We start from the raw sequence: 15,058 nt of genomic DNA on the forward strand, positions 1-15,058 counted from the left end.
ATGGGACTTAAAGCTAGAGTTTTAAAGGTTGGCAGCCTTGGCTCAGAGAGCCTGAAAGGCATTGGTCTACTCTTGGAGAGAGGTCAGGGAACATAGCATATGGACATACAGTGTGGAAACAGCGATCTGAAAGTGACTGGGGCCCACAGAGGGGAGGTTATTTGCTCATCTCAGAGCATGTCCCAGAGAGGCAGCATTCACAGAGAGACCCCTCTAAAAACAAAGGAATTGGCAGGCACCATTTCCTTCCCCTGCCCCTCAGAATAAGCACAGGGCCACCTGCATGAACCAGTGCATCACTGACACTTGCTACCTAACTTTCTTACACCAAGCCTTGTCCCCCAGGTTCTGGTAGAGCCACCCTTCACATCACACATGCTTTAATCCCAGTGTAGCATCCCCCTCTCCCAAAAGACCAACCAAAACCCCTGCTCACAACACATATCCCAGCCCAGGAGTTTTGGGGGGCTTAATTCTGGCATTGGTGGCAATATGTCACAGTTCAAAAGTGGACTACAGCACACCTAGTTATAATTCAGCACATTCAGGCCAGGGACCAAACACTGCCTATAACAGGCAGAGAGCTTCTGCAGTTCACTGGCCTAAAGCATAAAAAGACCAAGACACAATAGCTGAGAGCCCAACACACTTTGGAGACACTTCCTGAAGCAACAGGCCCTTGGGAACAAGAGACACTACACTGCAGGGCACTATAGGACCACTTCATAAAACTATTACTCTAAGAACAGGAGACAGAGCTGACATCTTAACATAAAAACAGGCACAGAGACGTAAACAAAATGAGAAGATAGAGGAATTTGAAAAAATTAAAGAACAAGACAAGGCCACAGCCAGAGATCTAATCAAAACAGATATAAATAATGTCTGATAAAGAATTTAAAGTAATGGTTTCACTTACTTGTGGAGCATAAGAAATAACACCAAAGACATTGGGAGATGAAGAGGATATGTGAGTTGGGGGTAATTGGAGGGGGAGGCCAACCATGAGAGGCTGTGGACTCTGAGAAACAAACTGAGGGTTTTGGAGGGGAGAAGGGAGGGGGGTTAGGGTGAGCCTGTTGGTGGGTATTACAGATGGCACGTATTGCATGGAGCACTGGGTGTGGTGCATAAAATGCTGGAACACTGAAAAGAAATAAAACAAAATTTTAAAAAATTAAAATAATGAGCATAAAGATATTTGTTGGACTGGAGAAAAGAGTGGAAATCATCCATAAAACCCTTAACACAGATATAATGAATTTTATAGCAAAGATGAACGGTTCAATAAATGAAATAAGAGACATGCTTGATGGAATGAACACCAGGCTGGAAAAAGCAGAAGAATGAATTAATGACCTAGAAGATAGAGTAATGGAGAGTAATCAAGCTGAATAGAAGATACACAAATGATGATAGGGAACTCAGTGACTGCACTGAAATGTAGTAACATTCATATTATAAGAGTCCCAGAAGAAGAAGAGAGAGAAGGGGGGTAGGAAATTTATTTGAAGGAAAACAGCTGAAAACTTCCCTAATCTGGGGAAGGAAACAGATATCCAGATTCAGGAGGCACAGACAACTCCCAACAAAATAAACAAAGCAGATCCACACATGACATAATTAAAATGGCAAAATGGTAGTGATAAAGAAAAAAATTTTTTAAGTGGAAAGACAAAAGAAGAGTTACATACACATACACAGAAAACCTTATATGGCAAAAGACAGATTTTTCATAAGAAACTTTGCAAGTCAGAAGAAAGTGGCATGATAAATTCAAAGGGCTGAATGGGAAGAAAATATGCAGCCAATAGAAGGAGAGATAGTTTCCCAGACAATCAAAAACTAAAAGAGTTCATGACCACTAAACTGGCCCTGCAAGAAATATTCAAGGTGACTCTTCGAGCAGAAAGGAAACATCAGAAGTCACAGTATGAAAGTACAAAATACAAGAAAAAAAAAATCTGTAAAAAATCAGCTAAGGAATTCACAAAATAAAAAGATGTGAAATATATATATATATATATATATATATATATATATATAATACTTAAAACATGGGAAAGAGAGAAGTAAAGAAATGGGTTCAAACTTAAGTGACCATCAACTGCATTTACACTATTCTATGCAGAGTATGTTATATACAAACCTAATGGTAACCACAATCAAAAACCACTATTAGATACACAAAGAATAAAGAAAAAGAAATTCAAATATATCATTAATGAAAACCAGCAAACCATGAAAGAAAGAAGGATCAGAGAAAAACCTCAGAAACTACCACAAAACAAGTAATAAAATGGCAATAAATACATATCTATGCATAATTACTTTGAATGTAAAAGAGTTAAATGCTTCAATCAAAAATACAGCACAGATAGAAAAAATCAGACCCATCTCTATGCTACCTACAGGAGACTCACGTTAGGCCTAAAGACACCTGTAGATTGAAAGTGACAGGATGGAGAAACATTTATCATGCAAATGAATGTGCAAAGAAACCCAGATTAGCAATACTTATATTGGACAAAATAGATTTAAAACAAAGACTATAACAACAGACAAAGAAGGACAGCAGAATACACATTCTTTTCAGGTGCATACAGAATATTCTCCAGATACTCAGAGATACCACAAAACAGGCCTCAACAAATACAATAAGACTGAAGTCATACCATGCACCTTTTCCAAACACAATGTTGTAAAACGAGAAGTCAACCACAAGACCTGAAAGGACCACAAATACATGGAGGTTAAATAACATGGGTTAACCAAGAAATAAAAAAGTACATAGAAACAAAGGAAAATGAAAACATAACCATCCAAAACCTTTGGGATGTAGCAAGATTAGTCTTAAGAGGGAAGTTCAAAGCCAAATAGGCCTACTTCAAGAAGCAAGAGTAAACTCAAATAAACAGCCTGACCTTACACCTAAAGCTAGAGAAAGAACAAACAAAACCCAAAACCAGCAAAAAGAAGGAAATAAATAGGCAGAAATAAATGACATAGAAACTAAAAAAATAGAACTGATAAATGAAACCAGGAGCTAGTTCTCTGAAAAAATAAAGAGAATTCATAAACCTCTAATCAGACTTATCCAAAAACAAAAGGACACAAATAAAATTCCAAATGAAGGAGGAGAAATACAAGCCAACACCACAGATACACAAACAATTCTAAGAGAATATTATGAAAAACTACACATCAACAGACTGGACAACCTAGAAAAAAATGGATAAATTCCTACAAATATATAACCTCCCAAAACTGAAGCAGGAAGAACTAGAAAATTTCAACAGGCCAATTCCAGCAAGAAAAAAAAACAGAAATCAGAAATTTTAAAACTCCCAACAAATAAAGTCCAGGACCAGATGGCTTCACAGGTGAATTCAACCAAACATTTAAAGAAGAATTAATACCTATTCTTCTCAAACTATTCCAAAAAATAGAAGATGAAGGAAAGCTACCGAACTCATTCTATGAGGCCAGTATCATCCAGATACCAAACCCAGAGAAAGACACCACAAAAAAGAGAACTACAGGCCAACATCTCTGACAATCATGGATGCAAAAATCCTTACAAAATACTAGTAAAGAGAATCCAACAATACATTTTAAGAAATTATTCACCACGATCAAGTGGGATTTATTTCTGGGATGCAAGGGTTGTTGAATATTTGCAAATCAATTAATGTGATACATCACATCAATAAGAGATGAGATTAAAGCCGTATAATCATTTCAATAGACTCAGAAAAACTTTTGACAAAGTACAACCTCTATTCATGATAAAAATCGTCGACAGGGGCACCTGGGCGGCTCAGTGGGTTACGGCCTCTGCCTTTGGCTCAGGTCATGCATGATCCCAGGGTGCTGGGATCGAGCCCTGCATTGGGCTCTCTGCTCGGCGGGGAGCCTGCTTCCCCCTCTCTTTCTGTCTGCCTCTCTGCCTACTTGTGATCTCTGTCAAATAAATAAAACCTTAAAAAAAAAAAAAAAAAACCTCGACAAAGTAGATTTAGAGGGAATATACCTCAGCATAATAAGGTCCTATAAGAAAAATTCACAGCAAACATCATACTTAATGGGGGAAAATCAAGAGATTGCCCCTAAGGTCAGGAACAAGACAAATATGTCCACTCTCACCACTTTTATTCAACATAGTACTGGAAGTCCTAAGCACAGCAATCAGAAAACAAAATCAAAAGGACCAAACCAGTAAGGAAGAAGTAAAAATTTCACTACTTGCACATGGCATAATACTCTATATAGAAAAGCCTAAAGATCCCACCAAAAACTACTAGAACTGAAAAAATGAACTCAGTAAATTCATAAGATATAAAATCAATGTGAAAATCTGTTGCATTTCTAGACACCAAGAAGAAGAAGAAGAAGCAGCAGAAAGAGAAATCAAAGAATTGAACCCATTTACAACTGCCCCCCAAAATTGTTAAGATACCTAGGAATAAATGTAACCAAAGAGGTAAAAGACCTGTATCTGAAAACTCTAAAACATTTGTAAAAGAAATGAAGATGACACAAAGAAATAGAAAGACATTAACTGCTCATGGATTGAAAAATAAATATTGTTATAATATCTATATTACTCAAAGCAATCCACAGATTTAATGTAATCCCTATCAAAATACCATCAGTATTTTCCACAGAACTAGAACACACAATCCTAAAATCTGTACAGAACCACAAAAAACCCTGAATACCCAAAGCATTTCTAAAAAGAAAAACAAAACTGGAGGCATCACAATTCTGGATTTCAAGCTCTTTTAAAAAGCTGTGGTCATCCAGCATGGTACTGGCATAAAAACAGACACATAGACCAGTGGAACAGAGAAGAGAGCCCAGATATGGACCCTCAACCTATGGTCAAATAATCTTCGACAAAACAGGAAAAAATATACAGTGGAAAAAAGACAGTCTCTTCAATAAATAGTGCTGGGAAAACTGGACAGCTATATGTAGAAGAATGAAACTCAACCATTCTCTTACACCGTACACAAAGATAAACTTGAAATGGATAAAAGACCTCAACATGAGATAGGAATCTATCAGAACCCTAGAGGAGAACATAGGCAGTAACCTCTTCGATATTAGCCACAGCAACTTCTTTCAAAATATGTCTACAAAGGCAAAGGAAACAAAAGCGAAGATGAACTTTTGGGACTTCATCAAGATCAAAAGCTTCTGCACAGCAAAGGAAACAGTCAAAAAAACAAAGAGGCAACCCACGGAATGGGAGAAGATATTTGCAAATGACAGTACAAAAGTTGATATCCAGGATCTATCAAGAACTCCTCAAACTCAACACATACAAAACAGATAATCATATCAAAAAATGGGCAGAAGACATGAACAGACACTTCTCCAACGAAGACATACAAATGGCTATCAGACACAAGATAGCCATCACTAGCCATCAGGGAGATTCAAATGAAAACCACATTGAGATATCACCTTACACCAGTTAGAATGGCCAAAATTAACAAGACAGGAAACAACATGTGTTAGGAGAGGATGTGGAGAAAGGGGAACCCTCTTACACTGTTGGTGGGAATGTAAGTTCGTGCAGCCTCTTTGGAGAACAGTGTGGAGATTCCTCAAGAAATTAAAAATAGAACTTCCCTATGACCCTGCAATTGCACTACTGGGTATTTACCCCAAAGATACAGATGTAGTGGAAAGAAGGGCCATCTGTACCCCAATGTTTATAGCAGCAATGGCCACGATCGCCAAACTGTGGAAAGAACCAATATGCCCTTCAACGGATGAATGGATAAGGAAGATGTGGTCCATATACACTATGGGGTATTATGCCTCCATCAGAAAGGATGAATACCCAACTTTTGTAGCAACAAATCAAGCAGAGAGAGTCAATTATCATATGGTTTCACTTATTTGTGGAGCATAGCAAATAGCATGGAGGACAAGGGAGAGGAGAAGGGAGTTGAGGGAAATTGGAAGGGGAGGTGAACCATGACAGACTATGGACTCTGAAAAACAACCTGAGGGTTTTGAAGGGGCGGGGAGTGGGAGGTTGGGGGAGACAGGTGGTGGGTATTAGAGAGGGCACTTATTGCATGGAGCACTGGGTGTGGTGCAAAAACAATGAATACTATTATGCTGAAAAAAATTAATTTTTTTTTAAAAAGCTGTGGTCATCAAGACAGTATAGTATGGCACAAAAACAGATACACAGGTAAGCAGAATAGAATAGACAATCTAGAAGTAAACCCACAATTATACGGTCAATTAATATCTGACAAAGCAGGCAAGAATATGTAATGGGAAAAAGACAGTCTCTTCAGCAAATGGTATTGGGAAAACTGGTCAGCTACATGCAGAAGAATGAAACTAGACCACTTCCTTACACCATATACAAAAACAAACTCAAAACAGATTAAAGACCTAAATTTGAGACCTAAAACTATAAAAATCCTAGAATAGAAAATAGGCAGTAATATCTCTGACATTGGCTATAGCAACATTTTTCTAGATCCATCTCTTGAGGCAAAGGAAATAAAAGCAAAAATAAGCTATTAGGACCATATAAAAATAAAACCTTCTGCCCAGCAAAGGAAACAATTAACAAAAATAATATAGCACCATTATTTACAATAGACAAATTGTGAAAGCAGCCATGTCCATCTATAGATGAGTGGACAAAGAAGAAGTAGTATGTATATAATGTAATATTATTTGGCCACAAAAAAGAATGAAATATTGTCATTTGCAACAACATGGATGCAGCTAGAGAGTATATACTAAGTGAAATAAGTCAGTAAGAGAAAGACAAACACCATATAATTTAACTCATATGTGGAATTTAAGAAACAAAACAAATGAGCAAAGGGGAAAAAAGAGAGTGGGAATGGGAGAAGATATTTGTAAATGATGTACCCATAAAGGGTTAGAATCCAAAATCTATAAAGAACTTAACAAAGTCAATACTCAAAAAATAAAAAATCCAGTTAAGGGCATTTTTTTGAAGAAGACATCCAGATGGCTAACAGATATATGAAAGATGTCAAACATTTCTCATCATCAGGGAAATAAAAATCAAAACTACAATGAGATATCCCCTCCCACCTGTCAGAATGTCTACAATCAACAACATAAGAAACCACAGGTGTTGGTAAGGCTGTAGACAAAAGGGAACCCTCCTGCACTGTTGGTGGGAATCCAAACTGGTAAAACCACTCTGGAAAACACTATAGAGTTTCCTCAAAAAAGTTAAAAGTAGAACTAGCCTAAGATCCATTACTAGTTATTTGCCAAACAAACAAACAAAATACAAAAACACTAAGTCAAAGGGATACATGCACCCCAATGTTTATAGCACCATTATTTACAATAGACAAATTGTGAAAGCAGCTCATGTCCATCTATAGATGAGTGGACAAAGAAGAAGTAGTATGTATATAATGTAATATTATTTGGCCACAAAAAAGAATGAAATATTGTCATTTGCAACAACATGGATGCAGCTAGAGAGTATATACTAAGTGAAATAAGTCAGTAAGAGAAAGACAAACACCATATAATTTAACTCATATGTGGAATTTAAGAAACAAAACAAATGAGCAAAGGGGAAAAAAGAGAGAGGGAGAGAGAGAGCGCGCGAGAAGAAAGATAAGCCAAGAAAAAGACTTAGTTGTTGGGAACAAACTGATGATTACCAGGCGGGAGGGGATTGAGGAGATGGGTGAAATAGGTGATGGGGATTAAGGAGTGCACTTGTCACGAGGAGCACAAGATAATGTGTGCAATTGTTGAATCACTACGCTGTACACACGAAATTAATATAACACTGTATGTTAACTATACTGAAATTTAAAAATATATTTCTAAAAATAATAATATTAAGAATTCTCAAAACTCAACAGTAAGAAAAATTGAAAAATTAAACAAATACTAAATGAGAAAAAGTGCAAAGACAAGAATAGTCACATCACTTAGGAGGATATAAGATAGTAAATGAGCACATGAGAAAATGTTCAACATCATTAGCTATTAGGGAAATGCAAATTAAAACGATAATGACATGTCATTACATGCCTATGAGAATAGCTAAAATGAAAAAAATAGAGACAACAGCAAGTGCTGGCAGAGGATGCAGAGACAACCCCTCACACAGTGCTAGCAGGAATATAATACAGAATAGACCCTCTAGAAAGCATTTTGACTCTTTGTTTTTTTTTTAAAGCTACCCTACAACCTAGCAATTAACCTAGCAATTGCCCTCCTGAACATTTATCCCAGGGGATGAATGAAACTTAACGTTCACACAATAACCTGTACATGAATGTTCCCAGCAGCTTTATCCATAGTAGTCCAAAACTGGAAATAAACCAAATGGTTGTCAATGGATGAGTGGTTAACTGAACTATATAGTACATCTATACCATGGAATCTAACTCATCCTTAGAAAGGCACAACTAGTGATACATGCAACAACTTACGTGGATCTACACAGTGAAAGCACTAGGTTAAAAAAAAAATAAGCAAAACCTAAAAGGTCATACACTGTATGATTCCCTATGTATAGCATTCTTGAAATAACAAAGTTACAGAGATGGATAATAGATTAGCAGTTCGGAAGGGGGTTTGTTAAATAGGGGGTGTAGGCAGAAGGGATGTGGGTGTGGCTGAAAAAGGTCTCCATGAAGGCTCCTTGCAGTGATGTAAATTCTATCTTCACTGTGTCAATGTGAATATCCTTGTTGTGATACTGTATCATAATTTTGCAAGATGTTACCATCAGAGGAAACTGGGTAAAAGGAACATGTAAATCTACCTCAAAATTAAAAAATTAATCTCTCTGTATCTTCACAGAGTTTTCCAGCCACTACCCAACTTTTTTCCCATCTTTTATATCACAACTTCTCAAAAACACTGTATTCACTTCTCCTTTCTTTCTTTCTTGAACCCACGTCAACTAAGAGAAGAGTCATCTAGACTCTGACTAGACATCTGACTAGAGACTAGTCAGAGTCATCTCTGATAACATCAAAGTTCCGGCCCTTTGTCAGGTTCTCAGCAGCCTTCCCTGCACTGCCTTCTTTTTTAGTCTCAGGGCTTGCTAAGGCTCTAGCTTTTCCTCATTCTCCTTTGCCGGCTCCTTCCACTCTTCCCACCTTCCACCTTAAGCCCACCCTCCCTAGAAGATCTCAGTCTTGGCTTTAAACACTGACAACTCTCTGAAGATGTCTTCTGACCCAACTAGCTCCGAATGAGTCTCCCACCCACAGTGTCCTCTGTACCCTGGCTCAGCACTGCCCAGTGCCTCTGCTCTTGTTCAGCTCAGTTCCTAACTCAGTTCCTGAGTCACAAAGGGCTCTGCTCACCCAGAGGTCTCTCTTTTTATCTTACCTTTCTCATTCATTTCTACCAAATCCCACGGCTTGCACCTGGTCATTAATTTTCATGTGGATGGCTGGAACACTCCAGTTCCACAGTCTTTCCTCTGAGGGGACCCCAAAACCCCAAACCATGGACCACTCTCTTGGAACACCTTCCAACACTCCAGTCCACAGTCTGTTCTCTGAGGATCCCAACATCCCATCCCACTATCCATCCTCTCGGAATCCCCCCCCCCCCCAGTATCCCAGGCCATAGCCCATCCTCTGGAAGGACTCTCTGAACATCCTAGATCATGGACTAATCTCTGGGAACAACCCCCAGAACCCCAGTCTGTCGCTGCACTTTTCTGGGACCCACAGTCTCAGTCTGGCCTCTCCCCACGGAGCCCAATATGTCTGACCTACAGAGGGATGCCTGGGACTCACCTCTGAAGACTCCACAGAACCTGCCCTGAGCATTGGGCTGAGCTCAGACTGGGAGAGACATCTGCAGTCAGCAGAAGAAGGGCTGCACCCCTGAGACCCTGGGTGCAGTTGTGTCCTGAGCAGGAATAGAGATGGGAGAGCCACTATGTGAGGTCTGAGTGGTAACAGAGGGGCAGTGCTCCACTATGCCTCCACTATGGCTGAGCCCAGGCCTTTACTTCTGAGTAAGATTCATACCAAAGTGACCAACTTGCCACCAACTTTTAGAAAAATATAGATATTATGACTGATATTTCAAACTCCATGGAATGTTCCTATCTTCCTACCTGGTCCTGAATCTGTCTGTCCTCTGACTCTGCTTCCCTCCCCAACAGTCTTGTAGCTGTGCTTCCCCATCCCTCCAGGTCCTGTAAGAGCTCTGCCCACCTAGGCCCCTCCTGCTAAGGGCTTGGTCTGTCCTGCTGCAGACTTGACACCCTACCCATGCCTTGCCTGAACACATAGCTGAAGCTAACCAACCCTGCTTTGGGTTGTGCTGTTTGGTCTTGCTGCTCCTCCTGCAAGTGTGTTCACAGCATGGAGAGGAGCTAGCTTATTGAGAGGACAGGTCTGGGTTACAAGAGTGGCCAGAGGCCAAGGCTCAGTGCACAGGGCAGAGCACCAGACACCGGCTCCAACACCTGTCCTTACTGAGGAGTAAATGGAATTGTGCCTTTGGCCCCTTCTCAGCGTGGTCCAGCAGTTGTTAGTTGCTCTAACTCTGACCTGAGAAAATGACCAGACAATTGAGGTGATGTTAACAAGGGAAGGTGGGGGATACATGTGAGCTGTGTTCCCAGATGCTAAAGCCAGGCCTGGGCACCCCCCAGCTCCTTCTGATGGTTCTTGACAGCATAAGTTGGCTGGAGGTTTGTAGGCATGGTGGGGTTTGCTGGCATTATGGATCAGAGCTCAGGTATTGTGCAAATGGGCCGGCAAAGACATGAGGGACAGGAAGCATGAGTATGACCGAGATCCCGAGAACCTGCCCTCAGTGCCCCTCAGTCCAGCAAGCTGCACCTAAACTGTCTCTTTGGCGCACTGTGTTTCCTCCTGTTCTGAGGATTAGGTGCCGTCCCCTACACAGGCGTGCCAATTAAAAAAACTGAATTACTGAATCAAGACCAACACGCTGGTTTTACAGTAGCGCATAAATCAGCAGCAGCAATATACATCATTTGGAATACAGTAACTTCGGAAATTTTAAGGGCACTTTTCTTCAAGTTCTTTATTTTGTTTTTAAGATTTTATTTATTTATTTGACAGACAGAATTACAGGTAGACTGAGAGGCAGGCAGAAAGAGAGGAAGGGAAGCAGGCTCCCTGCTGAGCAGAGAGCCTGATATGGGGCTTTATCCCAGGACCCTGGAATCAGGACCTGAGCCAAAGGCAGAGGCTTTAACCCACTGAGCCACCCAGGCGCCCCTCTTCAAGTTCTTTAATCACTTGACATTACACAATAATGAAAAGAGAAGAAAAATGTATATTGGCTGCTGTGAAAATATTAAAAAGAAATCGCTTCACAGCTAATGCTTTCCTCTTGTGGGCAGTCTAAGGTCCGAAGAAAACACTCCAGTCATCTACCTTAAGCACTACTCAGTCCCAAAGCCTCGCAGTCACTTCAGAGCTGTCCAGGGGGCTGTGCCTCCAGGGGTGTGGCTGCCTCTGCCAGTAATGGGGGCCTCTGCCAGTAATGGGGGCGTTTGCAGGGTCGTGGCTACAGCTGCAGGGGGCTGGGGTAGGAGGATCTGAGTCTGCAGGGACGTGTCTGTCCGTGGGGGCGTGGCTACGTTGGAGGAGTCTGAGTCCGTTGAATTTTCCCAGTTGATGAAGCTGGAAAAGTAACAGGCCCAGCCCCTGGGGGGAGAATGGGGCGTCAGCCTCCTTTTCAGCTCCCCCAGGAAAAAGCAGATGTGCCTCTGCCCCACGCCACACCAGCGCACAATGTGACCCTGTGTCCCTTCGGATGAGATTTGCAACATATGAATTTCCGTGGAAGCTTCTAGAACGCTCAACCCAACAGCATCGTCTGTTTCTTTCTTTCTTCCTTTCTTTCTTTCTTTATGCTCTGGTTTTAAATAGTCTCTTAGCCTATGACGATAGTTGTCCTTCCTGTGCTGTGCCCAGGGAAGGTAACAAGTGAGTTGTACTCAGAAGCACACCTAAGAGGCCTCCAGGGGCGATGCCACCCTGCTGCAGTCTGGAATTGGGCCACCCTGGGCTGCCTCCTGCTCTGGACAAGACCCCTTACGCCAGCCCCCACGGCCAGCCGCCACGTGAGAAAGAGGCCGTCTCTTCTACCTTCACTTCAGGCTGTTCCCCTTACTCTTGTAGAAAGGAATTGCAGTGTTGTTGACTTTGGTCCAGCCTGCAAACCAGTTTGAAACGGTCCTTTGCCCCTCAAAAAACAGACTTGCGCTGGGGCGAGTCGTCACTACCATCTCCTGTGGAGTGTGCCTCCTGCTTGGCAGTGCCCATCAGGTTAGGACACTGAAACCACAGCAGTGTGGCCAGAGCACCGACCTCACCACTGAGTGGCCCAAGAGGCCACTAAGTCCGGCCTCACAGCCCGCGGGACTGGCCACTTTGGTAGCACCAGAGCCTGGGCGACTTTATGAGAGGAGCCTGTTCTCTGAGGGTGCGGCCTGTGGGCGGCCCCAAGAGGCAAAGAAAATGCCTCCGCAAGATGGTGCAGCCACCCACAGGAGTTAACCAGAGAGACTTTGTCTGTGGGGTTTCTTCCTGTATTTCCAATATATAGGAAAGATGGGAAAGTCTCCGAGTTCCTCTTCAGGCCATCTCCTCTGAGCCTCTAAGTCTCTAGGTTATCCTTTCCTTTCTCTGGCCTTACATGTCTCCATTGCAGGCCCAAATCCTCCCACCACACCCCAACCCTCCCATCAACCCCATCCTCTCCCTGACGCCCTGGCGTTGAAAGGCTCTACTCCTCTCCCCTTTCCCAAGAGGCTTAGATCTCTCTGGTGGACAGTCAATACCCCAAGCTCCCCTCTGCAGCCTAGATCACTATGTGCAGCTGTCTTTTTGTCTCCCTGATGTCTCGAAGGTGCTCACAAACCCAGAGCCTGAGGGCTGTCCTCACCCTGCAGACCCTTTACCTAAGAAGTGCCCCCCAACTCCCCACCCCTGGGCTATGCAGCCATCTTCCAGTGGGTGTGACTCAGCTAGCTACCACCGAACCAAAATACACATCAGACCATATATGTCCTCTGTCTTAAAACACTTCCCAGGTGTCCCAGGGGTGGGCACTGCTGAATCTGCAGCCAGGGCTCTCCTTTCCTCCATAATTCGTGATGTTCCTCAAACCTGAGCTATCTTCAAAGGGGTCATGAACTTCTCAAAAAACAAAAACAGTATCAGCATTTGCATCAGTATAATAAAACTTACATTCCTAAATCACTTCCACTTTATATCTGATGTGAACAACTACACTCAAATGTTTGTAAACTAAATTGTGGTAACAAGCAGTTCTTGTACAGTCCTTTACAGTTTATCTAGAGCTTTCTTTCACCTCTGTTGTTTTTAATGAGATTTACTTCTCATTGGCAATTATGAGAGTTGGTATCACCAGAAGCATTCCCAGCCTCCACAAGTTCTGCCCCAGGAGCCTGAACACAGAGCTTTGCGTTCAAACTGAGCAAACTTCAGGGGTAGCATTTTCTAGGTGGTTTGTATTCAGGAGGTAACAACTGCCTACAACTGGTAACAGCCTCCTGGTTTGCTTTTCCTCAAAATCACTGCATATTGTGAACTTGACACATCCTGAAGTCACGGCTCAAAGGATCACCTGGGGACTTCACAAGCAGTCCTGCGTGGTGGACTGCTAGGCACCTGCTGAGCTCCTGGCCCAGGTCTGGGTCTGTAAACACAAAAATGTCCACACACAGGGAAGCTGGTGCTTAATATCCATATCCTTGGAAGGAACTAGCGACATGAAATCCATTTATTCCGCTGTGTGTGGCCAGAGTGGGAAAAAAGAGGCTCTGGGGGATTGAATGCCCCCCTCCCCCCGCATTCCATTGCACAGAAACGCCTGACTAGCGCTCACGTGTGTGAAGCCAGCGGCGGGGGCAGATGCCGCCCTGCAGTTCAAGCAGAACATTGTCCGTCTGAACACGTCCAAACTCCGCTCAATATCCCCATGGCCCACCCCAGAGTGACGGACCCTGCGAACCTGCCTCCTAGGGAGCTGCTCCCATCAAATCCGGAAAATGCTTGGTGTGGGAGTGCGCGCCCTGTGCTCATACCAACTACTCATTTTTCCCACAGACCTCCTTGCTCCATAAAGTAACAACCGAACACAGGATTATTAAAACCCTACCTGCTCCCCAGAATAGACAGGTTAGGTTCCTCACCTCCTGTTCCCCCACTGGCCTGAAGACTTGATCTTTCTCAACAAAAGTGAAGTCGTAAGGTCCAAACTGATAGCTCCGGAAAGCCGAGTGGAGAGCAATACTCCGACTAAGAAAAAGTCTGCAGGCGCTGGACGTGGGCCTGGGCGCCCCGGGGGCGGGGCGAGCCCTTCTCCGCACCTCCCGGCCTGACCACGCCCACAGACGTCACAGGAGGCACTGCCCCCCGACCCGGGCAGCCCTTGGGTCTCAGAGAAGGGGGATCCCTCACCCCCTCACCCTTCACCCCGAGAGCTACAGGAGACTCAGGAAACGGAGAAAAAGGCTCTTGGTGAAAGGCCAGACCCTCTCTGAAAGTTGACAATGTCTGCCCGTTATGCCCAGTACAAGTTCTAGTTTATAGAATGTAGCCAAGTACAGGTTTTTCCTTATGAACAAGAATTTGGAAAACGTAAACTGCGTGACTATTTTGCCTTCTTTTTTCTCTTCTGCCTTTGAAGAGTTCTCAGCTATTGCTGATAAACCTGATCAGCACTCTTCGTTATTTTCTCTTTGCCTGTTCCTCTCCAGCCTAGGCCTGGGCCAATGTTCCATTTGTGGGAAGCTCACTCTTTCTCCCATACAACAGACACAAAGAGAAGTAAACACAGAGAGACTCAAACACACGCACAGACACATCAGATACACAGGCACACAAACTAAACACAGATACAGATAGGTACACACATAGACACACACACCACACAGACACTACACACACATAAACACAAATTGCATACACTCAGAAGGAAATGCAGGCATACATATAAACACACAAACATACACACAGAACAAAAACTGCACAGA

At 42.7% G+C, this 15,058-nt stretch overlaps 1 protein-coding gene across 2 annotated transcripts in view; it reads right to left on the reverse strand.

The window, feature by feature from the left end:
- Positions 1 to 14,359, reverse strand: part of OCA2 (OCA2 melanosomal transmembrane protein) — a 388,170-nt gene extending 373,811 nt beyond the window's left edge. The window contains exons 1-2 of one of the 2 annotated variants that reach the window (XM_045070701.1): positions 14,216 to 14,359; positions 9,804 to 9,918 (exon numbers count right to left, since the gene is read on the reverse strand). The gene's annotated coding sequence lies outside the window, so the exon portion shown is untranslated. The remainder of the gene's footprint in view (positions 1 to 9,803; positions 9,919 to 14,215) is intronic. The other variant, XM_045070700.1, reaches the window with a different exon arrangement.
- Between the last annotated feature and the right edge of the window lie 699 nt (positions 14,360 to 15,058).

The sequence above is a fragment of the Mustela putorius genome, unplaced genomic scaffold (assembly GCF_011764305.1).
Source record: "Mustela putorius furo isolate JIRA1106 unplaced genomic scaffold, ASM1176430v1.1 tig00003972_pilon_pilon_pilon, whole genome shotgun sequence".
Taxonomy (NCBI): Eukaryota; Metazoa; Chordata; class Mammalia; order Carnivora; family Mustelidae; genus Mustela; species Mustela putorius.